This window comes from Peromyscus californicus, unplaced genomic scaffold (assembly GCF_007827085.1).
Source record: "Peromyscus californicus insignis strain IS unplaced genomic scaffold, ASM782708v3 Scaffold_6__1_contigs__length_162567912, whole genome shotgun sequence".
In the NCBI taxonomy this organism is placed as follows: Eukaryota; Metazoa; Chordata; class Mammalia; order Rodentia; family Cricetidae; genus Peromyscus; species Peromyscus californicus.
Genome location: NW_026294584.1, coordinates 44,012,484 through 44,040,039, shown reverse-complemented (window position 1 = coordinate 44,040,039; position 27,556 = coordinate 44,012,484). Strand labels below are relative to the sequence as shown.

General features: G+C 47.4%; 1 long non-coding RNA gene across 3 annotated transcripts in view; it reads left to right on the top strand.

Moving 5' to 3' along the window:
* The window catches only part of LOC128098800 (uncharacterized), a 164,925-nt gene extending 139,827 nt beyond the window's left edge, over window positions 1–25,098 (top strand). For 2 of the 3 annotated variants that reach the window (XR_008214339.1, XR_008214337.1), the window contains one exon: window positions 5,671–9,722. This is a non-coding gene — a long non-coding RNA (uncharacterized LOC128098800). Of the gene's footprint in view, window positions 1–5,670; window positions 9,723–23,435 lie in introns of those variants that run through there. The other variant, XR_008214338.1, reaches the window with a different exon arrangement.
* Window positions 25,099–27,556: the final 2,458 nt, after the last annotated feature.

Genomic DNA, 27,556 nt, shown 5'->3' with positions numbered 1-27,556 from the left:
AACTCACTAAAGCCCAAAATTATCTTTGCACCACTTCCCTCCTTCAGGAAGGATGATAGGTATTGTGCTTGTTCAGGATTGTGTCTCACCATGCATTTAAGTAATTTAAAAATAACTTTAATATTTCTAGTGTTCTTTACAGGAGGTTCTAGGTCTTTTGTGAACAAATGAAATAGGATGCTTTCTTTATGGCATAAATTAAATCTAGATCCCAAAGGGTGTTTGTAACTTGTGAATACCCAGACAGCCAAGGCATTCTAGGATAAAGACGTGTGGAGAGTTTTAATCACACATAGTTTTTGTTTTTCCCCCCTCTTTCAAATATCGCCTCTCAGTACTTGCTTCTTAATGAGTGACTGATTGTTTACTGAAATTTAAACCAGGGATTTGAACATTAAACAGTTCTAATCAGAATACAATTTTGGAGGAGAATTCCTACTCATTTTCTTACCCTTACATCAGAGCAATAAAAATAAATTGACATCCTCCCTCTGGGCATGCAATGATTTGAGAAATCCCATCATTCTCTTTTTGAAAACTTGAAGTGTAATAAATGAGTTCAGAAGAATTTAATTACAGTTCTTAAACTGTAAGCCTCTGGAAATGGTAAGGCCACTGGAACTTCCACCTCTTGAAATAGAAGAGCCTCATGCAGCTAGACGAAGATTTGACCTCTTGAGTATGACCCTGTCTGAAGAAAATCAGCAGTTAAAAAGAACTTTTCCCTTCTCATTTTAAGAACATTAGTCTCCTTACTTGCTTACTTTATCAGTGAACACAAAACACACTTGGGGGTATTTCTTAGGCAACAGAACCAAGAACCCAGCATTTGTTGCCTGCCTAGGTGAGGTCATGAGCGTCCTATGGATGATGGTGGTTGACAGAATCAACCCTGAGGGGAACTTGGATCAGAATCTCACCTTCTGGCTTTGGAAGCCTTGGCTCTCTATAGCAAATCCTTCTCTTGAAATAAACCTGACATGGGGACCTCACAAAAGAGTGCTCTGGGAATGCTGGGTTTTAAAAAGCTGCTAAAAGTGACAGCCTCTCAGCGTTACTCCTCCGAGAGTTCTCCATCGCCTTTGGGTACCCTGCGTCCTGTCCTCACACCTCCATTCAGGCATGCCCAGGAGCTGCCGTGCATGCACCCCAGCACTCCTGCAGGCGCAGTCCTTCACATACCAGCTGCAGATTGCCCATGATGTCTGTACTTAGCAGTGCATTTATAATGGAAAGAAATGACCTGACATTCACATAGCTAAACATAATTCATAGTTTGAGTGTAAAATTAAAACTGACCTACACAGAAAACTTGCAACTAATGGAGAGTTTCTTCTGCCACATCCCGCATTTTTCACCTATTGGCTTAGACCCCTACAGCTGGGTGCTACCGTGGGTATTTACTTGCTCAACCTTAAAATCCCTGAAATGATACCTGTATTCTGCTGAGACTACCTGCTTTCATGAGTGCCTAGTATCTCCAGAGTGTGTATGTCATCCCTTTGAACGAGGCTGACCTTTACACACTGAGGAAGTTTAGCCCCACAGAGATCTGAACAGCTCCCCCTCCCAATGGCTGCAGGCCTCCCCCAGGAAGGCTACTCTGTCAGAAACAAGTTGAACTCAGGAACTGTGGGTGATCGAGGGTTTTGAACACAGCTAGCCCTGACGTTTCCTTTGTCCAGCACTCTACCTTTCTGTGTAAGCTGCATGCGTTCGTCTCTGCCTGTACCAGGGCTCTGTAGCCCCAGAAGGTATCTGAGTGAGACTAAAATAGCCCTGCCGCTGGGACAGAGGGAAGCCCATTTGGCCTGTTCCTTGATATTTGTCCCTCCAATGATTCCTAGTCGTGACGTCAAGGCTGCCATTCAGCACAGAGCGAAAGGAAACCGTGGCCTCTCTCTGCATCAGTAGCCTCTACAAGCCGCTGTGGCTCAGGCATCCAAAATGTCTGTCTGGCAGAGCTGTGCATTCCATGCCCGGGTGACCTGGTTAAATGGAGGAAACCAAATGCTGTTCCCTGAATGGTCTCCAAGACAAACCTTCCACCCAGGCGTCTCAGCTTAGGCCCCACAGCCTCCAAGGACTGAATGGCTAGGCCGAGTTGCTGGGCCAAGCTGCTTGTGCATTCAGCTCCTGTGCAGTCTCTGAATTGGGGAGTATCATTAGCATCGGCCTTGATTAGCAGCCTCAACCACATCATTACGCCGCCTCAGGTCAGTACTGCAGGGTCCCTTCTGGAAAACAAATGCCTTGTTTTTTTTTTTTTTTTTTTTTTAAAAAAAAAGTCCCTTTTGGAATCAAGACTCAGAAGTGTCAACTGGTGAGCCACAGGCCACCTTTCCTTCATCTAACTTCTTACTCCCACCCCCAGCCTCAGATTTCTGAGTTCCAGAAAGACATTTGTGTATGTGTGCATTTTAAGCTGAATTCCTCACTCTGCTTATTTAGCATGTATGTACTCCTGTTTGTTTGTGTTTTTATGAAGAGCAGTGCTTTGCTTTGGGGAGAGGGAGCAGATGGGGTAAATCAGAACCGTGTGTCTAGGGAAAGGCTCCCACCTCTACTGCAAACACAGTAATCCTGTGTGACAGACAGAACGCTCCCTGATCATGTTTTGGCCCCTTACAGTAATGGCTGCCTCAGATCAGCCGACCTAAGCCTGAGTCATCCTCTCAGGCCATGCTTCCTTGAGTTTCTTTCTGGCATGGAAGCCCACTTTACATTATGAGCCTCGAAGGTGAATGTTGGCGTCACTAGGAAAAGCAGGGGTATGGCAAACCCACTGTATTTCAGGGTTGAGACCAGTCACTATGTGTTTGAGGTTTTGCATTAGAAGTCCCATTCGGCCTTTCTCCGAATACCCCTTCTGTAAACCTTGGACTGAAGGATGTTGGCAGAAAACCAAACCACTTAATCTAATACATACACAGTATGTATGTGCACATTTTATGTCAGAATTTTGATAAAATGAGGCCTTGCTTTGGAGACAGGGTTCTGCTGTATAACCCAGACTAGATTCAAATTCAGTTTAGTCCTTTTCCGTGCTGGGATTGTAGGTGTGAACTGGCACACCTGGCCCGTTGGAGCCATTTTATATATAGGTTAGTTTTTGTGGGGTCGGTGGTTTTGGTTTTTTTGTTTTTGAGACACGCTCTTTCTATGCTCCCGTAGCTTGCTTGGAACCTGTGATTCTCCTGCCTCAGCTTCTGGAGTACTGAGATTACAGATCTGTGCCACCACACCCAGATTATTTGTTTGAGATGGTCTCCCTCTGTAGCCCAGGCTGGCCTAGAGGTGACTGTGTAGCCTAGGCTGGGCTCACATTCAGAGCAATCCTCCTAGGCCTTAAGATTACAAAGCTGTGCCATCACCCCTGACTAATGAGACCTTTTCACAATAGATTATTGTAATACAAAATTCTTCTTGATCCCCAGCTCTTCTGGAAGAAAGTGGAGATCTTCAGATGGCTGGGTAAAGACAGACTAGATGCAGTCCATGAGCCACATCAGATGATGATTTAGACTGAGCACTACGTGAAGTCTGGTTTTGTGTTTGCAGGCAGGGCTTGCCCAAGGCCAGCCTAACAGCTTGCAGACACCCTGTCGGCATAGAGGTAGAGTGGTATATGGAGCAGGTGAGCTTGGCTTTTTCGGGCTTGATGCAGAGTAGGTCAGCCTGGGGCTGTTGGAATGAAGGAGAAAACTGGAGTATCACCTTCTAGCGCTGTGCTGGAGTTGAGCATGATTCACAGATGGTCAGGTTTTTCTCTGTTTGAGGAGGCCCATGTTACCTGAAGGTATCCCAATACAAACTGACTCAAAAGTGAATCAACTGCTTTATTAAGACTATACTTCATTTGTTTTTCATTATGTGAGAAAGATTTGAGACATGATATAGTCATGTTATTTCTTCGGACAAAGATCGAATGTTGATGTCTAGACTTAACTTTAGAGAGAGTGATTTTTGTAGGAGCTCTTGAAATTTTCTCAAGTCCCTCACTTAGTTTTTTTAAATATACAAGCTATTCTCTTAATAAAAACCGAAAGTCTGGCTTTCTTATCACCTCTGTTGGACTTTCTCTTCCTGAAGCCTGCAGAGGTCTTCTGTACACACATGTCCTTTATGTCCGTCTGAGGAAAGCCTCCCATTGCCCGTTACAAGCTGACGGTACTGTGTTTTCACTGTATTCTGTGGTGTTAGTCAGTCAAGGTGAACGAGGAGAGATACTGGTGTAACAAGGCCTGAAACTACGTGACTGTGTTTGTCAACATCATAATTTAGGATGAACTTTACTTCCTAATGCAAAGTGGTAGCTACAGGAATTGAGGTGATTCCTCAGAGAGCCCCCACCCCAAGAGTATGGTATTGTCTTTCCCTTTTCTCTCTCTCTCTCTCTCTGTGTGTGTGTGTGTGTGTGTGTGTGTGTGTGTGTGTGTGTGTGTATGTGTATGCAGTTGTGTGTGCCCACACTTACCTCTGAGGCTAGATGAGAGTGTCAGGTGTTTTCTGTTTATCACTCTGCCTTATATCCACTGAGACATGGTTTCGTACTGAGTCTGGGGCCCTCCAGTTTTGTCTACACCTTGTGTGTTCTGTTTCGGCTCTGCTGGCTGGCCACCAAACCCCAGTACCATGTCTCCATGTCCCCTCCCCACCCTCCAGTGCTGGTGCTGCAGGCATGTGTTGCCGTGCCCGCCCAGCTTTTATGCGAATGCTAGGACTCTGAACTCATGTTTGCACAGCAAGCACTCTGCAAACTAGGTCCTCTCCCTGGTCTGCTTGAAGGGACTCAGTATGCTTCAGTGGCCGGTAAGATCAGCATCGTGTAGGTTTGTATGTCATTCCTGACACATGGTAGCTAATGCAATCTTGGGCATGTTACAGAACTTCAGTGGTTTCGTTGTGTTCTGTTGTATCGTCATTTATGGAGGGTTATGCACATGGTCCAGCGCACACGTGAAAGTCGAGAGTCGGTTCCCCCCTCCTACGTCAGTTCCTGGGCTCGAACTCAAGTCATCAGGCTCTCTGGCAAGCGCCCCGCCCAGCTGTGCCATCTCGCCTGCCTCAGACTCCCAAGTTCTCGATCTTCAGTGCAGAGTAGTGAATGCTGCAGCTGTGCACTCGGCTTCAAAGTACTAGAGCCTGTGTGTGTAAAACCCCAGAAACGCACAGTGCTCATAGCTCCGTACTCACAGCTCAAAAGCATTGTCCTTGTGAAGGCAACTAGTGTGTGTGGTTTTTTGAGACAGTTTCACCATATACCTCTGGCTTCTTAGTAGTGACTTAATATTTTGTATAAAATTTTCATACTTTAAAATTTTAAATGAAGCCGGGCGGTGGTGGCGCACGCCTTTAATCCCAGCACTCGGGAGGCAGAGCCAGGCGGATCTCTGTGAGTTCGAGGCCAGCCTGGACTACCAAGTGAGTTCCAGGAAAGGCGCAAAGCTACACAGAGAAACCCTGTCTCGAAAAACCAAAAAAAAAAAAAATTTTAAATGAAAACATGGAGAATGACAGACATAATTTTTTTTCTCTATAGACCCAGCAAAATAACTAAAGATTCTTGTGGAGTATGGTAACACACAGAAACTAAATTTCAAGGGGTTATAGTTGTGGCTCTGTGTGTCCTGGTTGGGTCATTTGACAGTCACTTTCTTCATGCCACAGGTGTGGACACTCAGTGACCTCCGTGGACTTCATCTGCCTGTTCCCTACCCTGCCTTCCGCCACAGCCACTGGTCGGCAAGTGACCAGTTCAAAGGACCAGCCTGCTCCTCCAGGAACAAGTGGCAGAGGTCTAAGGTGTGTGTGGGAGAAGACGAGGCAGCAGGGTGGACAGTGCTGGCTGGACTTGGTGACAAACAGGCCTGGGTGAGGATGAAGGTGAGCGCCAGCAGTCCCTCTCCGAAGCCCTGCTGGAAGGCTGGTCATCTGATCAGGTAAAACAAGCAAAATGCAATGTGTGGTGTTTCCACATTGAAGTCGGTAATACAGGGAAGGGGTAACTTGGAGACCAGTGTCAGAGGAGGAGAGTGGGAATGGTGTGCTTAAGTATGTCTACATGTGTGTCTTTGTGTAATGAGAATGTCTGTGATTGTGTGAGTGTGTATCTGTCTGTGGGCAGTTGTGTGAATATGTGTATTTCAATCCTGGGCACAGGATTACATACTGCCCAGTGGAATTACAAACTCTCAAACCGTCATCAGAAAGCCTGGCCAGCCCCCAGCTTCCTGTGCGTGTGCGTGTGCGTGTGCGTGTGTGGGTGTTGTTGGCTGCATCCTGCTGTGGCACGGAGGGACAGACTTTGCCAGGCCTGTTTTGTAAACAGATCTGTCAACCTATGGTTTTTCAGTCCTGTGTACAGTGGTTCTGCTTTTCCCACTATCATAGAGAAGCCTAGACATTTCGAAGCTGGTTTTCTTTTAGAAATAGGTAGGAAAATTTGCACGTGACCTTAAAATAGGTATATCTATCCCATAGACGTCTTTGGGTTGTCCCAATTTTTAAGTCTGGGCCATGGATTCTGATAGTGAATTGCAGCCACTCCAGAGCCCCCCAAGGACAATGCTCAGAAGAAAAGGCCCTCAGAGCTCCTTCTGGGCCATAATGGGATTAGTCACCTAAGATGGCAAAGTGTGATACAGGTTTCCCAAGAGTGAGTGAGTCACCCCCTTTGTAGACTAGGATATGAACTTGAAACTTGTACCTACAGTCACTTCCTACCTGGAGTTTCTGCATGGTTGATCTAATACCCCATCCAGGTTCAGGTCTTTATGGCAGGAAATGTGTGTGAGTGGCTAAGATAGGGGTGTGAATAATCTTGATCTTACGACTACAGTGCAGGGGGACTTCTAATACCACAGAAGTCTTTGGGTGGGGGGCTTGTGGCTTATGAATGTAACATGCATCGGTCTTCCAGAGTCTTGCATACAGCTGTTCACCTGGTCTTAGATGAAGCTAATGCCGGAACGGTACGTTTAACTTTCTTGTTAACACCTTTGGCTTAGGAAGACATTTTTAAGTATTTTTTTTTCCATGACCTAACATGATACAGAACCATTAAAATGTGGTAGGGGAGGAGAGGGAGATCAAATCGCACTATGATTCTATGTGGAACATTCTAGACCAAGTACAAATGTACATGGCATTGAACTAAGGGAGGGCCTTTTGCTTGAAGATTGAAAGGACACTGAAAGCAAGGAGACTCCCAAGTGTCACCTTAGACAGCCTGCTTGGTAGGCACTTGGGACACCAGGAAGGATATAGCTGAGCAAGTTCAGACGGAAAAGAGTTGTGTAAAACTCGATTATATTCCTAGTCAGCGGGACTTCTACCAGAAGATACTTTTCCTTGAAGAAAAATCATATATGGGGGAGAAGGGCTCTTCCCTTTCAGGCCTGGGTGGGGCAGATGAGCATCGTACAGCTCACACCAACACTGCCCATGCTTCCCAGAGGTAAATGGACATCGGCGAGATTAAGGCATCTGGTTCCTTGTGCATTGACAGCTTCGGCCAGGGCTCTGTTGTGTCAGTGAGCAAGGATGTAGATGTGAAAGTCCAGATTTGAGACCTCTTGTCCACCCTGATTGAAAACAGGTCATCTGAATCTTTCTGCTTCTCACATTCAATGTCACGGATCTGGCAGTCAAAGTTTGTAAGATACACGAAGCTGTTCACTGTGGACAGACTGACCTATTCACTTCTAGACCTATGTTAGCACTTAATGTTAGAAATTTTGATTAAAGTTTGTAGAAAACGATGTTTCCAAGTGACATGTTCAAAAACCCAGCTAGTTAGGGCCGCTCTGTGGCTTTTAGGCGGTTCCCCTGGTGCTCTGTCACTCGGGGCACCCCATTGGAGGTGGCTGGCAGGCTCTGGAGAGCAAGCCAAGGTCAAGCTCTCTTGACTTTGAGTGCTGTCTCCACTATCAGCTGATTGGCTCCTTTATCTGTAGGATGGGCTAATAACAGACCTTAGCCTGTAGGGTTGCTTTGAAAATCGCTTGGGTAGTACCTGAGCCAGGCCTGTGTGTCTTGGATGATTAAACTGGCCTGGATAGGTTGGGTAACCTTCGTAAGAGCAGACCAGTAAAAGGAGCTGGAACCCAGAGCTGGCATGTTACCTGCATGAGTCCACTGTGTCTCCTGTCCATAAAAGTGCTATGAAAAGAGTTCGCTTGTTTGCGTTGTTCAGAGGGGAAGTCTGAGTAAATGTTAAGCAGACAAGTGCTTTTGTGTCAGGGTTTTATTTTGTTTGAAGAGGGTGGACTTTGTACACTTGAACAGTGTCCACAACAGTGCAAGTGACAGCACGACCTGGAGCAGCCTTGGAATTCAGTCACATCTGAGTGTCCAGCCTTGGAGTACCCAAGCGAGCACACCTCTTAAGGACAGCTGTGACCTTCCAAGCTGCTCCATGCTCAGTGCGGGTTCTCCCTGGCTTCTGCTTCGTGATCTTCTGGTTTGACTTGACTTCCCCTTTCTCCTTCTAAAACCTCTGCGCTGACCTCCCAAGACTGCCCTGGTCAGCAATCAGAGACAGGCCAGGACCAGCTAGCCACACAGCCATTGAGATCTAGCCCGATATATGTTTGACACTGGAGAGGGAAGCATCCTGTTGGCTAGAGGGGACATGAGACATTGGAGCATTTCAGCCATCCTGAGAACGCCAATCAGTGCTCCCCTTCACCAGTCTGGTAGCAATAGGATTTCTAAAACTGGCTGGTTCTCCATGTAGAGGAGCCTTGCTCTCTCACTGAGGACATTCATTAGGTCTCACAGGCGAGGGCAGAAGGGATGAGTATAGTGTGGTATAGTCAGTGTTTATTCTCACCTCCAGTTATAGATCCATTTGACTTGCCCTCGACCTGTAAATTATATTTCCATTGTGGAAATGCTTCCCATACTCTTGAACAATGTGTGCTTGATAGTCTGGGGATATAGCCCCACAGTAGAGTGGCTTGCCTAGAGTGTGTGAAGCCCTGAGTTCAGTCCCCAGTACTGTCAAAAGCAAGTAACAACAAAACCGTTTGTAAAAATTACAGAAACAGTATGTCCCATCTCAAGTATCCCGAAAGGGAGAGAAGAGCCAGGGCCAACATCCAAAGGCACTGAAAGGCAGACAGGTGGGACATGGTCTCTCCACATCTGCAACTGCCTCCAGCAGAGGCTGGTGCTCCCTGCTCTAGCCTTGACTCACAGCTCTCCCCATGCCCGCCCCTGACACCCAGAGTAAAGGCATGTTAATTAGCAGCAGGAAAATAAAAGCCAGGCAAACTTTTTAAAGCTCCCCTTCTACCAGCATGACCCTTAGTGTCCTCAGAAAAAGCCCTGTCACCGTTGACGGCCTACCTTTACCAGGAATCGGAGCAGTTCTGCTTCCCACTCCCTTCTATGTAACGTAAATTAATAGGTTTGGCAAAATACAAAACGTCATATTTTCTTGGCAGTTTCAAAGGACTCCTTAGTGTCAGATGACAGACACATGGGCTTCTGCTGTTAATGTGACTGTCCCCTCAGACAGGTCTGAAAGCATGCTGTCTTTCACTGACCTAGGGTAGAGTCTGGTTAATGTTATCCGAGAGGAAAGAGGATTTCTATGTTTGAAATTTGGGGACAAAAACAACTTTCTCTTTCCGCAAGGGTTACTGCTCCAGCCAGCTTCAGATTGGTTCTCTTGAATCTTAAAATTACTTTTCTGGTCACGCGCTCAGAAGGTCTACGCGTTTGTGAATCACGCCCCCCCCCCCCCCCCCCCCCAATGCTATTCTCTTTGGCTGTCTTAATTACACAGGGGTTGGGAAACCAAATTAAAACTAGGCGTGGCTGGGTAAACAGCGATCACGTTGCAAGTTCTGAGCTTTGCTGTTGTTTCTCCTTCCTCTGTAGGAAGCTTTCCTTTTCACTTCTTATTTTTCTAAAGGAAATAGCATAAGGTCTTTTGGAGATACTCACAGGAAGTGGCCTCTGTATGCTGGTTACTCACCAGCCACGGAGTCCTGACAGGTGGCAAGTGCCGCTGCCCCTGTCCTGATGTATGTGAAAATAGCGCCCAGAGAGGCAGGCACGAGGCTGGCCGGGTGGGTGGGTGCACAGCCCAAAGGGCTTTTTGTCCATCGAGTGGCTTTCACGAGGGGACTGGTCATTGCGCGTCATCTGGAGGGAGAGTGACTCGGAGCTGAGCTGGGGTCGGTGCGCACACGTGGTAGCTACTCCGGGATTTCTGCTCAGCTCCCAGAGTGCAGGCTGTCTCCTAAAAATGATCACTCCCTCCCACCCCCAGCAGCCGTTCTTCCTCAGTGAGTCACTTCCAGAAATGAATAGCCGCAGATTTTGGAATGAGCATTGTGAAATCCCTGGTTTATAATGGCAGGTTTTCAGTTGGTGGCTTGATCAGACAGTTTCTCAAGATCAAAATGAGACCTTGTCTTTAAAAAGAAAAAAAAACCAGAAAGTAAGCCCCGTGGATTCAGAAAGCAAAAGTCTCCCACTGAAGAACTGTGACAGCCGATCTAACCTACGTCTGTGACAAGCAGTGTGTCCTTAGATTTGCCTGCATGGATGAGTTCTTGGAATTACCGACCTCTCACCAGTAGTAGCTGGTGATTTCCGATGCAGAAGGTCTTCACTAACTACACAAACCATCTCTCTTCTGGGTGAGTAGGTGGTAGTTTCCGAAGGTGTTCAGCAGCTTGAGTCATGGATTTCAGAGGCAGGATTTAAAAGCTGGTCGCTTTACACACTTCTGCTTTCTGAAGCACAGTGTCTGGTACCGCCGGCCAGCATGAGGACCCTGAGGAGTGTTTGAACAGCGTGGATGGTTGAATCCAGTCTTTTGAATGTGGAGATCTTTTGAAGAGAAGGTATTTTTGCAGAAGGAAGTGGTTTGTTTTGGGAGGGAGGGGACTTCTAGAGGTGTAATTAATTGGGTTTCTATGTTTGTTTTAAGCACCAGCCCCTTCTTTGGGGTGAAAGAGATAAATGATTGACATGGTCTCAACAGAGAAGTTAGGCTAACTCTGAGGAAGCTGACCCCATGGCCCTATATCAGTGATACTCTCTGTCAAAGGGAAATGCTAACCTCAGGGGAGACTGGCTATCCCTCAGTATCCACACTGGGTCTGCCAGGCCCCATGGCTCCTGGGTTAGTGGGAGAGAGGAGCTGGGTTGCTGGAAATGGGGAGGGTAGCTGTAAGAATTGTTCTCTCAAGTGGATCAGTTGCTTGACCTACTGACTCATTTCATAGGAATTAGGAAAACAACCTAGTGTGGTTTTATTGTTAGTGCTCGAGGACTGCACAATCCCTGGGCCTGCAATTAAGATGGACTGGAGGAAGGTAGTGCTGGCACTCAGTTTCTGTAGGCCTGCCCTCTGCCCTCCTAATGGAATTCAGTCCTCTGCTTCCAGGACAAGTCCAGCCTGTGCTTGGGGATCTGTGGGTGACCGGTCAACCGTGAGTATGTGGGACCTCAGTTTCTGGTGCTCACTGGATCTTACTTAGAAACTTCTAAATGGCATTCTGTCTAACCAAGAGCTTCCAAGATCTGTCTTTGCTAGTGTATTTGTAATACATTTCACTTCCCATGGAAAGTACTGTGGGTGTGATAAACTACAGAACCAAACATAACCTATGGACAAGCATGGAAGTTGAGAATTAAGGTTTATTTTTATTTTTACAGCATACAGATTAAAAATGTAGTTGTAGTTTTGGTATAGTAAGTGCTTCTTTAAAGCATAATAGGAAATAGATCGTATATTGTAGCAAAAAAATGAATGATGCGCATTTGTGGCAAGTGATGTAATATTTATGTGAGAGAGACTTGTGCGTCCCGATGCTCTGATTGTCCACCACTGTTAGTTAGCAGATGAGCTTCAGTTGAGAACAAAGAAAGCACACTGAAGCTGTGTAAAAGCAGAGACTGAGAGAAGATAGCCGTGACGATGCATTTATAGTATATACGCTGTCTGTCACCTCCTAATCACATCCTCAAACCAGATCCTAAGGATGTTTGATGGGTGATGACTGTGGGTGTTCTTATTCTCCCACCGGGGGAAGGTAGAAGGTAGAGCCTGTTGTAGTGTGTTTACTTACTGAGTGTACTGAGCTATGTTCCTCATGCCTTAGTTAAAGTTCTCAGTCTCTTCTGATGGCTAGAGTCCCTTGAGAGTCTGATAAAGCCATGAATTCCTTTAACCACATCAGTACACAACATTTGCTTGCACTTGGAGACATCCATACACACAGAGAAGCCTCTGTAGATGCCCCAGGTATAGGAGGCTGAGCTGAACTCTGGAGCCTCTCCTGGCTGGGCTTTTAGGCTTCCCGAAGAACTGCTGTTAAAAGCAGGAAATAAGCAGACCAGAAGTCACTCCGTGTGGCTGCTGGGTGGAGACCAGAGCCAGAGAAACGGACAAAGGGGTGGAGGACACATGACTAACAATAAATATTAGAGAGTGGTTGATACAATCGGGAGAGGCGAATGTGGAGCCCAGGATCCCTATCTATTCAGCCAGGTACATCTATAAAGTAATTACGAGTTCACGTAGAGAGCTAAAGACTTGTAGGAAACCACTTGGGCTCGTTTTCCTCAAATCAGTTTTTTCCTCATCGTTTTTATATCATAAAATCAAGAAGTCTTTCCTCCCTTCTCCCTTTCTTTTGTTAGTTTTTCCATGGTGTATGCCACCAAATCAGATAGGAGCCCAAGTCACCTGAGCTTTAGGATGTAACTCCTAACATTCATAACAAATCAGAGAGATGGTTATACTCCTGGGGGAAACGTGGCAGGGTAAGCATATGAGGACGTTGTTGGATGCAGATGGAACAGTGTTTGGGAAAAAAAGCGAAGTCTTTATTGCTCACTAGCTACATTGAAACCATACCGTTGGGGCCATTGTGGAAGAAGAAGACAGCAGGTCTTGATTGTGTTAAAGGGAGTGTGGCACAGAGGAGTGGACTTGACGTTAGTCAGACTCATCGTACTCAGTTTGAGTCATGCTGGAAGAAAGATACTGGGAGACAGTGAGGTGCTGATACACAGTCAACAGAATTACACACCCTTCTAGGAAAAGGGAGGATTTGTTGCTGGTAGTCTTACTAACTGCTTGATTTCTCTTGTCTCCTTGGGCCTCCATGCTGCCCACTTTCCCTGACTTGCAGCACAGTGCACAGCTGCTGGCTTAGGAAGGCTTGTAACACTTTTGTGATAGACTCATTGAGAGAGAGAGAGCGAGAGAGAGAGAGAGAGAGAGAGAGAGAGAGAGAGAGAGAGAGAGAGAGAGAGAGAGAGAGTGTGTATGGATAAATCCAAAGAGCTAGTGGTATGACATAGGAATAATTAATACATTTTCTGGTTGTGATGAATAGATAGGTGATAAAATAGTTGAGCTGAGGGATGTGATGAAATCTTTGGTGATAATTTTCTAAAGGTGAAAGTAACTAGCCATTTTGAGTGGTAGAACATTTATTTCAGCAGTCTCTCAGGGCCTACTGGTAGGCAGGTACAACAGGAAGATCACACACAGTGCTTGGTTACACTACTGTGGAGACATAGGCAGCATGTGGTGGGAGCTTATGGCATTCAGTCACCACCCCATGTGGCTTCCTGGTAGAGTTGAAGTCCAGACTGCTGCCTCCCTAAAGGGCAGCCGTTGAGGCTAGGAAGATGGAGTTAATGGTGAGCCGTCCCCATGAGGACCTGGTACGTAGGGGCACAGAAGTGTGGCAGGAGGCATGGGTCCAGAGAGGAATGATGAGAGCAGATGCTGGGGGAGCCGTTGTTTACAAGGACTAGCATGCCACACATGGTGACCTGGTCGATGTACAACTTGGAAAGATGACCAGACATCGGTGAAGAGGACTGTGTTGCGGTATTGTGTAGGTCAGGCAAGGTGTAGAGGCTCCTGACATGTGTAGGTAGTGGATTCCTGAGAAAGGAGTGAGCAGACATGGATAAGGCAGAGTCAGCACAGTGGCTTAGTTGCTATGTAGTGTCACTCACTATGAAACCATGAAAATACCAGCGGGAAATCCAGGCCTGGAAGGATGAACAGGTGGTGTTGGGGCATGGCAGAGCACACATTGGCTAGGTAAGTGAGATGTAAGAGAAAGAGTGAGTGGAGCACACACTGGCTAGGTAAGTGAGATGTAAGAGAGTGAGTGGGAAGTCTGCTTAGTGGGCGTGGACTTCAAATTTGATGAACAGACAGTTCACATGAGCAGGTGGTCTTAACTAGTGTGAACACCCATTTTCAAAGCAGTGATCATTCTCTTGATTTTTTTTGTATTGTTTATTGTTTTGTGACAAGGTCTACCTATGGTAGCCCTCCCTGGCCTTGAACTCACTGTATGGCCCAGGCAGGCATGAAACCCATAACCCTTCTTCCTCATCCTCCTGAATGCTGGAATTATAGGCATGCACCACACCTGACCTCTGTATTTTAAGTTTGATTCAAAGTTACTGGTAGTATAAAAGTTTCCATTGTTTATGTTTAAAGTATACAGTATGGTGTTTTCATAAAATAATAATTACTTACAGTCAAACCAATTTATATATGTATCTCACACAGTTAAGCTTATGTAAAAAGCACCTAAATTCCCCTATACTACAATAGTGACTGCTGTTCTGCTGTTCTTCCCATTGATTAATCTCAAATAACAGAAACTATATACCCTTTAACCTATATTCCCAGACCCCCCTTGCCACTCTTCTGTTTTGTTTCTGTATACTTGACTTTCTTTATAGTCTACATATAAAAAAAAGTGAAACTATCTTCAATTCCCAAAGATCTGTTGGTATTAATCAATGCCACATACTAATGCTTTTGTATCTCTCTTCAAATAGCTACCTCCTCACTGTTTGCAGGAACTTTATCGACCCTTGGGTTGCCACCTTTTTAAATGAGCATTTTCTCCATTAAAGCGTTTTAATGGTGCATTGTGTTCTTCTTTGGAGGTTCAGTTTTTTCATATTTCAGTCGTTATCCTTTAAAATACATGAGTACTGGAAATTTGTTTCCTGTGGGTGGGTATGGGTAGTTCACACCTTTAACCCCGGCAGTCAAGAGACATAGGCAAGGCTGGCCCACGTAGCAAGTTCAGGTCAGCCAGGGCTATGTAGCAAGACCTTGTCTCATTTTGTTTGTTCTGTGATTTCCTTAGGATATGTTTAATAGTGAGTCTTGAAGGAATCGGACTTCAAGATTTTGATGAACTTTGCCGACTTATGTTCTCAAGCGCTTGTACCATACTAGATACATTTTTAGCAGGCTGTGGAATTTCTCACAATCTCTTTATAGGTGCTGTTACTACCTTTTCTGGTAGTCTTTAGACAAAAAGCCTTATATTACTTTTGGTTCATTTAGTCAGCAGGTATGGAATGCACACCCATCCTGTGTTGGTGTTCCTAGTAAGCTCCGCTTTGCTCATGTGTTCCCGGGTCTGTTTTCTTTGGTAAATGTCTGTGTTCATTACCAGCATTTCTAGTGAAATGCAACTCTCTGAAACACCGTTTTTAATTCTGTATGTGTGAGAGGTACTTGGGTCAAGCGTTCTTCCTCCCTTCTCTGCCTTCTAATTCCGCTTGTTATTTTTCTTTTCAAGATACACAAGTGTTTTTTCCTTTGGGTGAGTTAGTGGCATTTTTGTTTGTTTTTCCCAGCTACAGGTGCTCTGTGCTGAGGACTTTCCTCCTACTCAAAAATTAGACAATATTCATTTTATTTTTTAAGTCATTTCATTTTTTTTCTTAAACTTGACACATTAAAAGGAAGGTCTGAAGCAAAGATTGAGATGGGTTTTTTTTTCAGAGTAAATCCCCCAGCATTGTGCACTGAATCATTGGTCTTTCCCAGGTACTTTGTGGTGTTCCCGTTATTTTCTGTTTCCACACTTTGTTCTGCAGCGGGATGCCGTGAAGTGCCTGGATATTAGCACTTGAGTGGAGGGCGTGGTCATAGTTTTTAACAAACATTTTATTATAAAAAGTCTCAAGTGTACAGTAGAGTTGAAAGTGCTTTACAGTAAACCCCTTCCAGTCACCAGCCGGATGATGATTCCATAGTTAATATTTTACCACTCTTTTATTAAAGCCATTTATTTATTGATGTAATACATTTAAACCATCATTTGAACTCCAAGAAGAATCTTAAGATGTTTCCCCTAATCCATGTTTGGTTGGTTGGTTGGTTGGTTTTTCATTTACAGATCTGCTCTTGAGGACTCTTGGGAATTTATATTATTAGTGTGTAGACAGTGAGCAGCACAGTATGTATCGAGGAAAACTATTTCCCAGCGTATTTCTGTGGTCTAACTTACGGCTTGACTTGAGGGGTTATAAGGTGATAAATTTATTTCTTAAGAAACCTAGTTCCCTGTTCTGAGCGTCCTCCCCTAACGGTAGTTGTCTCTTTCTGAGATGCTCCAGCAGCTGGGATGGGAGGTTAGGCCTTGGCCACAGTGCTGGCTTGAAAGCAGACAGTGTCAAGGGTTGCGTTCTGATGGCTGGATTTTACTGTGCAAGGGAGCCCTTACCGGGAAGCGGACTGCCCCGGAGAGCCTAGCCCTCCAGACTGTTCCACAAGAGACAGCAAACCCTCAAAGACCTCAGGTCAAGGAGCCCCAGCCCTCTGTCCAGGCCGACAGCCACCACTGCAGACTCCCAGGAGCCCGTGAGCCATGCTGGGACCACAGCCGTACAGATAAGTCTGTAACCGCACTGTCACAGCTAGCCGGCCCCTGATTATGTCATCTTAGTGCAGCACACAGCCAGCCAAACAGAAAACTCACAACCTGCCTGGAAAGGCTTGCCTATGCTCACCAAAGCAGGGTACCATACTGGTTTTTTCCCCATGCTAGCCTCAATTTTGCATCAATAAAAATGCCTTGGATTTATGGTTACACCAGTGGCCTCTTTATCAACAATGCATGACTTCTAAGATAAACCACTGAATATAGATTAGTATCCATTCTCTCAGAAATCTAGGAAGATGATTTCCCCCCCTTACTTTTTTAAATAGTACTTAACCGTGGTGAAGTTCATAAGATTTTGCTCTGGAGTTAGTATTTTGAGGCTGTTAGGTGAGGCTCCGTCCATGGGATGGGTGAGGGGTGTGAGTCCAGTAGGTGGAATGGATGACATTCCTGCAGTCATACAGGGGAGGTGCCTTTCCTGGCAGGAATTTTGGTGACTCCTTACTAACCAGCATTTTGCCTTGACTCCTCCGTGAGACACACTGTGATCCAATGTCACCTCAATTCTGAATCCCCTGCTTCCCAGCAGAGGGAACAGTTAGTTATGTTTTAGAAGCCTAGCCAACAAAATCTTTTAACTCAAAGAATATCCAGAGAAATGATATCACCTAAATTAAGGTTCTGGCTAGTTCAGTGTGTTCAGACAGGCGTTCTGTTTGAGCAAATGGTTTTCGGGGGGATAAAGTATTGTTTTCCCTGCTAGTGTCCACCTCACACCGCTGTGCTCCACGAAGAGTCTGCTTGTTGCTTCCCCCCTTACTGTGTCGCTGTCGGTCTTTCCTCACCTCACCCATTACCTACCTCTGCATCAGGACTCTGGCCCGGCAGCCAGCAGCTGTACAGAGGCCCAGATGATAAATACAGACACTCATTGGCTTTTACGAAGTTAGCCAGGAGCAGCGGAGGAGATACACAACTTTTCTCTTACATATTATTTTCCTTGGTGCTAAAATATAAGGACAGATGCAAAGTCCCCCCCCCCACACACACACACCATTCATCACCATGGTATGTACAGAGTATATGAATCACCTTCTAAATCCATGGCTAGGGTTGAGTTAGGTCCAAGGTTAGATCTGCAGGAAATAAGACTGATGAGGTCATAAGCCCTGTAGAAGGAACATGAAGACGCTCACCACAGGGAATCCTGAGGAGGGTGTCATAGGAATGTTGCTTTTAGGCTGAGTCATGGCCATGTGGATGGAACTTCTATCTCCCAAGTGTTATCTTGCTAAAATATTAGAAACTGCCACCAGTTTAGATGGAACATGAAGTTGGGGTATAATCATAGACCCTGAGACTGCATAACAGGTTAACAAGGCAGATTCGACTCTCTTGTTTGCAGCCACGTGTGGTCAGCACATGCATGTAACTCTTAACACCTTGGTAGCTGAGGCAGGAGCGTAGAGAGCCCAAGGCTAGCCTGGGCTACATAATGAGTTGGAGGCCAGGTGGACCACATAGCCAGATCCTGTCTCAAAATAAAACAAGACATACTACGCAGAGAGAATATAAATTATGAGGTATGGCTTTACTTTAGAAGCTTGGTCCTGAGGTGGGAGCTCTAATGGGGTATGTTGTGCTATTACTTCTGGGATACTTACCCAAAAAAAAAAAAATTAAAGGGGGCTTTTAGCATTGTGGACAAGTCATGGATATTTTTCAGGGTGGCATTTTATGTTTCTATTTAATTGTGAGAGTTCTTCACTTGAAGCAGAAACTACCATGTGCCAAACTGCCAACTCACTCATAATCTTCCACATGCTAATGATGACTAACCCAGAACCCCAGGTTACTGTGAGTGTTCAGGGGTCAGGGTAAACAAGGAAAACTCGTTTTAGGGTTTCTGTTCCTCATTCCTGTCAACTCCCCTCAGCACAGAGCCTAACTGAGCACAAACAGAAGAGGCCAGTGACAGCAACACTTGTCAGAGGCACTGTACCAGGTTCAGGCACTGCAGTACCCACCACACACCGAGAAAACCAAGGGTTGGAGAACTAGTCACTTTCCTGGGGAATCACATGGCCAACCAATGCATGAACCAGGATTCCGATCGCCGAGGTCTGCCAGCTGCACCCAAGCTTTGAGTTTGTGTCCTATTTGGTCTCCTGACTCATTTTAGATTTTATCTATTGGGCCATTATTCAGTTTGATGCAGTCACGTATCTTCAGTATATTACGGAAGAATGCTCTCATCCAGCTGGATGCTTTCATGGCATTCCTTGTTCTAGGTCACCTTGTGACCGCTGATTAATGATGAATACTCTCTGCCTGTGTGCCTCTACAGAATGTGCCCTGACCTTAGAGACGCTTCTTAACAAAGGCAGTTCACAAAGCAGCGGGCTCAGGCGCCGAGGGTGAGAAGTGGTGTGGCTCATGATGGGCAAACTCCCCTTTCCTGGTTGGGGACAAGTGATAGTTCACTGCTCTTGGGCCCTCCAGGAAGTTCAGGTTCCATCATTTAAATGCAGCCCCACAGCCCGGAAGTCAGTTGTCTTTTGATAGGATTGTTGCCTGTTAACTATGTAATTCCTCTGTCAGGGGAGAACTGGGCTTCCCATGTACTCTGGTCCCACTTCCCCTTTGCAGTGTTTACTATCCAACAGGTGAGTGAAGCGGGATAGGCCGAGGTTTTTCCCTCTCTCTGCCACCTCAATGAAACACATGCCTTTCCTGGGTGCTCCCAAGATGTGTTGTGACTTACCAGTGTTTGCCCTTCCTGACTTAAAGCTCCGGAGTCTTGTGAACTGGGAATTGGATGGTGTGTACTTCTGGGTAAGCCCCCAGCCTTTGAATGAGAGACAGAACCGCCAGAGCTTTGTGTAGCACGTTCACACACAAAATGTAGATCCTCACAGCAACTCTGATAGTTTCCTCTGTCCCCATCTCACCGACGAGGAGACATCAGTGTGCCCCGTGCTGATGCGTGGTTGGTGAGTGACAGAGCCAGACCCTCAACTCTCGGGAGTCTTCAGGCCTTGGATCCTGTTCTCCGGTTCCCTGGGGGCGGGGGTCTTCCTAGCAAATGTGTAAAACTGTTCTCACGACCTTTTACAGAAGCCACGTGTTGCTCTTGTCCCAATCAGCTGGACTCAGAATGGGTTGAGTTCAGATTTTTTTTTCCTTCTTACTTTCTTCTCCCCGTTAGCAGCTTCTTACCCCCACCCCCACACAGTTTCACTTAAAGTCCCGCACTGACAAGTGGTAGAACCTCTCCAAGTTGCAAGATGTCGACACTGAGTCTTCCGTTTAAACCATGCTGGCTGCTTCCCTTTATTGTAGAGATTTGGTGGAGTAGAAAGCCATAGTGTTTGGGTCAAGTGCATGAGCAAAGTGAAGGTGAAAATCCTGGTTGTGTTAGTGAGAACGGAACAAGATAGGAGGTGTGTATACCTGGGCGCAATGAGGAAGTGAGTGAGAGAATGTGCGTGGGCGGCCCGTGTGCTTGGCACACAAGAGCCCTTAGAGAGGCTGCTGGCCGGGACAAGCTGTGTAATTAAACAGTTGAACAGGTCTTACCAACAGCAGGGTGGTGTTCTCCACAGGCCTGCAGGGTAACAGGGAAAGCGAGAGAGCTGAGGAAATGTCTCTGGACACATGGAGCTAGACGTGAATTCTCACAAGCAGGTAAGCTGAAGAATGTAGAGTCCAGGCAGCAGTTCATAAATTTAAAAAAAATGTCGCCCAATATTCAACTTGGCTTTCTTTTAGGTAATACTGGTCAAAGTGGGGATTTTTAATTTCACAGAGAAATGAATATTGCCACCACAGTAAACACAGAATCAAAGTTTAATTGTTAATCACCAAAGTGATTGTGATACTGGCCTGAAATTGGCCAGTACGTTTTATGTTTAGATCTCTAGAGAGATCCTTCCTGCATTTAGTATTGTTCTGTTGTGGAGGATGAAGTCGGGAAGAGGAACACACCATCAGAGAACCCTCCTCTGGTGTTCGAAAGCTGGAGGCCTCCGGCTGACTGTGTCTGTCCTGTGTTCACTGAGCGTGTGCTGTGTGCCAGTCCCTGGTCAGCATTGTGCTAAGGAAGATGGATGATGGGACAAGGAAGCAAGTGTGGCCTCTGTCGTTGTGGACCCCGGGTGAACCCATTGAAAGGGAGGCTGTAGGAGGCGATTTCGGCACACAGGGGTCCAGGCAGAAAGAAGGACCAACCATTGGGCCTCTAGAAAAGGCCCTAGAGCAGTGGTTCTCAACCTTCCTAATGCTGCAACCCCTTAATACAGTTCCTCACGTTGTGGTGACCCCCCAACCGTAAGATTATTTTTGTTGCTACTTCATAACTGTAATTTTGCTACTGTATGAATCATAATGTAAATGTCTGTGTGTTCTGAAGTCTTAGGTGACCCCCTGTGGGGGTCACTCGGCCCACAGGTTGAGAACCACTGCCTTAGAGTGAGGGGTGAATTCAGCATTGGAGGATCAAAACGAAGGCAGTGCAGAGGGTGCCTCCATTTCAGAAGCCTCATGGAATCTCTGGATACGCCCCTGGGAAGTTTCCAGGCTCTCGGGAGAGCCCCACCCTAAGCCACTGCTTGCCACTTCCTGTTCCTATGACTGTCCCTTGTTGAGGGGAATAAACAGAGACAGTGAAAGCATGTGACAGGGAATCTGAAACCAGACCCATTTCCGGTGCCGGTAAGTGTGACAGTGGCTACCAGGCCGTTAGCGCTGGGGGACAGAGGACCCACATTGTTCTGCCGTGGTTCACATGGCCGGGGTGGTTGAGGCCAACAAGGTGGTAGGATACCAAACACCGATGATAGTTAATTCTGAAGAGAGAAGCCCACATAGCTGGGCCCCAGCCTTCCAGGGAGCGGTGTGCATGGAATTCAGTGGACCTTGTTTCTTCACGTTGCAGCCTCAGCAAGGTTGAGACCTCCGCTCTCACAGATTGCGTGCAGTCCTCTGCCCGCTCCTGTGCAGACCCCATGAGAATCCCCTTTACTTTTCTCCATCCAGTTCCCGCCTCCCATTCTGCTTGTTGGAAGTACACTGCCTCCACTTTGGAAGAGGTGAACTTCGACCTCTGAGGCTGGTTGGAGTGGGAGCTAAAAGGAAGCGCGGTGGAGCCCAAAAGTGTTGTGTCAACACTGTGGTTCTGAGCATCTAATCTTTTACTACCTGTAGGGACAGGTGGATGCGGAGTTGCTGCTGGCAGGGGAGGCCGGATTCTTTCAAGGTTATGATTGTGCAATAGAGAATACCTTTGAAGCTACAGGAGGAGGTCAGAGCAGCTCCTTCACAAAGCTTGCTTCCCCGAACTCCTCCCTTTACAGGAGTTTAGATGCTTGAATATCTGAAGTGATTTCCATGGTAGCAGATACAGTGTTCCCCATCTGCAGCTAAAGTAAGCGTGGTGGTGGTGGTGGTGGTGGTGGTTGGCAGGGACCCTCCTTTTAAAGTTTTCCTGAGGTGCCAGTCTAAAGCGCTTCCTTTGACAGCTGTTTTTTGTTTTTTGTTGTTTTGTTTTGTTTTTAAAGAATGTCTGTGTTAATGTCCAAGGGGAAAGATGAGAAGAGTTTGTCATAATCCCGTAAGAAGTGGCCGTAAGCAGCCATTCAGCAGGCTGTGATGGCTCGGCTGTGCTGAGCTGGCGTCTAGGACTATAACGGACAAGGGGAAGTTGGAGAAGTTCAGGGTATTTTTAGCTGGTCAGGGCTCCTGTGAAACAGACCCCTCCCCCACCCTGTAGCCCCAGTGGAGGATTCAGCAGTGAGTGCCTTTCACTCTGATTGGATGTGTTACCGTTCAGACGTGCAAGAGCAAGGTGTGCATGGGTAAGGTGAAGAAGTGCCCTTCAAAGCCACATCGGTGGGCATGGCATCCCTTTTCCCGCCATGTGACCAGCATTGCTCCATTATGCCAAGTGTGTGGTGTGACCAGTAACCCTTTCACAGAGCTGTGGTTGCCCCCAAAACTTTGAGACTGGAGAACTCTTGTTTCCATTGGTCCCTTCCCATTCCTCTGTCTGCTTTGAGGCCCTGATGTGGAAACATTGTGGCTGCTACAGTACTTTTGGGTGGACTGACTTAAGCAGCGGGACTGTTAATTAAAACCCTCTGTGAGTCCAGCCAAGCACAGCGTCAGTAGGTGATAAGTGCAGGGGACCCTCCCTGGGACCTGTGGGCACTCTCACCCTTGCGATGGTGAGTGGGTCTTGCCTGTAACAAGAAAAGCTTGCTACTGGAGGGTTTTACCATGCCTTTTTTCCGCATGGTGGCTGGCCCTGCTGGGCATCTCAGCCTGTGGTTGCAGTGGAGGAGTGCTGGATCAGGACTAGGAGCCCAGGGCCCTGTCTCTTCCTCTGACTCCCACCTCTCCACATGTGGAATCTGGAGCAGGTGGCCACTTCACTGTGGCATGTATGCTCAGTAGTTCTGAATCCTAACTCCACTGCTTCCAGGCTGAGCTCTGAACACATCCACATCATTTGGTCCTTTCCCTCTGCAAAGTGCTATAAGCCTCCAAGGAGCCATGCAGATAGATCTGGTTGTGTGTGTGTGTGTGAAAGGTCTGCTCAGCTCAGTGATTTGTCTTTTCTAGAAAGGCCAAGTCAGGTGTGGGGACCACTTACAGTCCTTTCCATCTCCAAACTGTTGCGAGCAGCAGATACCAAATAACTAGAATGTTTTCTTTTTTCTTTCTTTCTTTTTTTTTTTTTAGATTAATTATGTATACAGTGTTCTGCTTGCGTGTATGCCTGCCGACCAGAAGAGGGCACCAGATCTCATTATAGTTGGTTGTGAGCCACCATGTGGTTGCTGGGAATTGAACTGAGGACCTCTGAAAGAGCAGCCAGTGCTCTTAACCTCTGAACCATCTCTCCAGCCCTAGAATGTTCTTTTAGAGATCCAGGCCAAGAGAGGAAAAGCTGGGAAAGCCAGAAGACTGGGACGCGGGGCACCCGAGTCCTTCATTTTTCTTTTTCTCCATGAAGAAGGCAGCCTGTGTCACAGCAGGAAAAGCGGTCACCCTGAGTCCCGTAGTACCTGAGGCAGCCTCTCCCTGGGATGACAAGGGGCTTGTGGAGTCGGCCTCACCCACCTGGATCCTGTGCCACGAGCCGGCAGGGGGGGAGTCAGACCAGATGCTTGCCTTTCCCACTTGGGAGTGGTCAGCCTGTCGGGCACGTTGCTGCTGTTGACACTCCTCGCCTTGACCCGCCGACTTCGCAGTACTTCTGCAGCGTTTTCAGTGGGAGAGAAGCGTTCGTGGGGTGAGCTCTGCGCTCATACCCTCTTTGGTATTCCCGTGAAATTGATGTGGTTCTGCTCTGCGGTGGGTGGGAGCCCCGTTGCCTCCCGGTTAGAGGGCTCTCATTTTCCACGGCAGTGCCTGTGTGAGGCTGCCACCTTGTGGCCGAGACCGAGCAGTGTGGGACCTGCTTCCTGCTCCAGGAAGGACCTTTTAACAGTGACCCCCAACACTACACAGCTTAGGGAGTTAGCGCTTCTGCCTTGGCGTCTGTATAATCTGTGCTTTGGTTTCTTTGGCTGCAGACTCACTTTCCATAGGGCCCTCTACTCTGCTCCAAGCCAATCTGTCCGAAAGGCACACGAGTTCTCTCGGGTTCCAGGCTCCAGCCCAGCTCTCAGGAGCTCTGCCAGCCCCTCTGCCCCACAGTGTTTCCCCTCCAGCTTACCTGGCTGATGATCACTGATCTGACAGTCACCTCGGGTACCCACCCCCATCTCGACTTCCCTCTCACCGCGCCTGGCTCACTTCCCTCAGCATGCCTCAGCTCCTTTTTTGGAAGAAAAAGAAAGAAATGGAAAGCCGAATGGCTGGAAGGAGAAGAGGGAGGGAAGAAATCTGAGAGGATTTAACAACTGTGTTATAATCAGATGTTTTTCTTCTTCCACAAGCTACTTGAAAGTAGAGACCGTCTTTTGTCTCTGGGTCCCTATGTAATGGGATAGCGCCTGGCATCTGACCACTGCTCACTGGCTCTGAGGAGGATAAAGGGAAGAGAATCAAAGCAGGCAGAGGTCGTCTTTGAAGCACTGGGGCTCAGAAGAAACTTGCGGGTGTTCGCGGGGCTGAGAGGACTGGCTAGGAGCAGAGTGGGGGTTGCTGAAGCTGCTTGATGAGCAGTACTCACAGACCTCACAGTATTGCGTAGACGGTGTCCGTAACCACCCCCACTACTGGCATGCTCGTGTGTTTTAAAACTTCTTTGTTCATGCTGTGTTTGATGGGTTATGATAAATGGCGCTGGTGGCGGCGCTGGTTACCGGCGGATAAGTCACAGGCCACGGCCACGACTACCAGAGTTACAAAGAGCTTTATTAGAAAGGAGGGGATAAGAGGGAGGAGAGCCAGGCCTGGAGAGAAAGATGGTGGGAGCAGAGAGCAGGGAGGGGGGGGGGGGGGGTCCGCACCATGCAGCAGGTACGTAGTCACCAGCATCCGCTGATGACGTAAAACACAAGACCCCAAGCTGCGCATGTGCGGGAGTGAGGGCAGGATCCTAACAGTGCTCTCTCCAAACCTCTTCAGTGACTCTTCAGTCCTGAGCCCCCATCAGATAACCCAAACCTACCTGTGGTCTACACCTGAACTTGAGGGCTTAGCAATTAGATGATGGATTGCTCATTGGATACACCGTGGTAAAAAGCACCTCCTGAGGTTTCTGTAATGTTTGGTTGAACTTCTCTGAGGGTAAGACCTTGTGCAGGTCACCATGGGAACCATCAAAAGATGTTAGGGGATGATACAGGAGCCATTCAGGAGAGTGACAGCAGAGAAGAGAGTGTCACCAGGCAGCGCGTGATTAATGGGCAGGTGCGTGGTTGGGGAATATGGTGGCGGATAAACAAAATACCTAAAGAAGATGGCCTTTCTCCTGTGAAACACCTCATTCCAGGTCCATCCTGGAGTCGGTCCTCTCCTCACACAGATGGCACATCTTAGACCTTGGAAGTGCTCAGCCTCCATGAGAAAACTGAGGGCCCCAGGCCTCGCTCCAGGCTGCAGATAGAATGCAGCAAATGCCATGTGTAGTTCAACGCACGCAGGTACTAGTCAGCGCCTCGCATCTCCCCTCCTCGTCAGGCCTCTTCCTTACAGTACTGGATGACCCTCTCTGAGTTCCCAGTGAAGCCTGTGGCGCTTTGGGCAGAGCAGCCACTTCCTCTCAGAGCCGCCTCCTCCTTCTTGGTAAGCGTGCCCTCCTTACTGTGGCTCCCTCTGGATCTGTCACCTGCCTCCACAAGGGGACCCTGTCTCTCTCCTTGTAGCCCCGAGCACTGGACACAATACCCAGCACACACTGTGGTCTTGAAAACGCTGGCGTTTGAAAGTACTTAACACGCACAAAGCCACAGGACCTCGGTTGATGTGACACCATCAAAGCATGCTTGCTGGGAGTCCAGAATGGGTTTGGGGAGTTTTTACGAAACATTTAGGAGTTGTTAGACCTGGACAGCAAAAGCTCTTTACATTTAAAAGACCAAAGAGTTAAAAAGACTTGCAAGTCGAAGAGCGCAGTGTCTGAGATTTCTGGCAGCTCAGCCATTCTCTTGAACAGACTCTGAGGGGCGAAGCCCACCGTGTGGGCAGCAGGTTATCTCCCTAGCAGAGAGTTCATCTAAAGGTGGGGAAATGCTCCGGGGTGGCTGGATTTCACTGTAGAAAAGCCTTAGGCACACACTCAGACATCTTGTAGCTCGTGTATGTCAGTCACCTCGTTCAAACCCACCAAAGCCTTCCCAGTGGTGTCTGGCAATGGTAATCGCTTTTTGGTTTTTTTCCTCCCTTCTTTTTGAAACAGGGTCTCAAGTAGGCTAGGCTGACCTTGAACTCACTGTGTGTTGAGCTCCTACCCCTACTTCCCAAAGTGCTAGAGTTTCTGGGCGTGCCACTCTGTACTGCTTCAGAGTCGTCTTTTTAAAAAGCATAAGGTGCCCTGTGGCCCTGCCTTCATTTCCTGTCCTGGATTCACCTCAGCTTCCTCCTTGTGGCCTTGTGGCTTTGGTCTTGTGACCCACACTTCTTAAAGTGCAGGTGTGAAGCCCCCCCCAACCACAGGACTGGATCTTTCCCTTTTAAAACAAAGACATTTGCCATTGGGTGCCTCCCTTGTCCTGGCTCTGGGCTGTCCCTCGGGTCCTTCCGCCCCCAGGACTGTAAATGACCTGGAAAGCAGGCAGGCGGCAGGTGGTCCTCTAGAGCTGAGTCACCGCCCTGGGAACAGTGCCCTGGCGAGGCCGTCCCAGGCTGACTGGGTCCTCTCCATCTGGCCTGCGAGCCTGTTGGGCTCTTTCACTGCGACAGAGATGGCAAAGGAAATGGGAATTTTCTGGCAGAACACACAGAAAGTTTTCCCACAATTACAGTTATGGTTCGTGGTTGGTCATCTTATTTCAGCACACCCAAATTATCCACTTACAGAGATGTCTTTTAGAAATAGAAGTGAAGGGAATTTTTAAATGGTGTTTTGTTTGAACTTGTGGTTTAAGAGAGTGGAAGAGCAATGTGACACGGGAGAGATGCAAGCCGTTGGTAGTCTATAAACAACGTGAAAATGAGGTTCAAGTTATTTTTGTGTGGAGGGAGGTGTGATGTAGGCAACCGTACACATACGTGTGGAAGCCGCTCCATGGCTCGCCACCTTACGGCTTTGAGACAGGGTCTGTCAGTAGACTGGGAGCTCTCTTGGCTAGGCTAGGCTAGTTCGCCAGCAGGCTCTTGGGATCCACCTGTCTCCAATGCTGCTGTTCTGTTAGAGGAATACACAGCCACACCTAGCTTTATGTGGGTGCTGGAGGTCTGAACTCTGAACC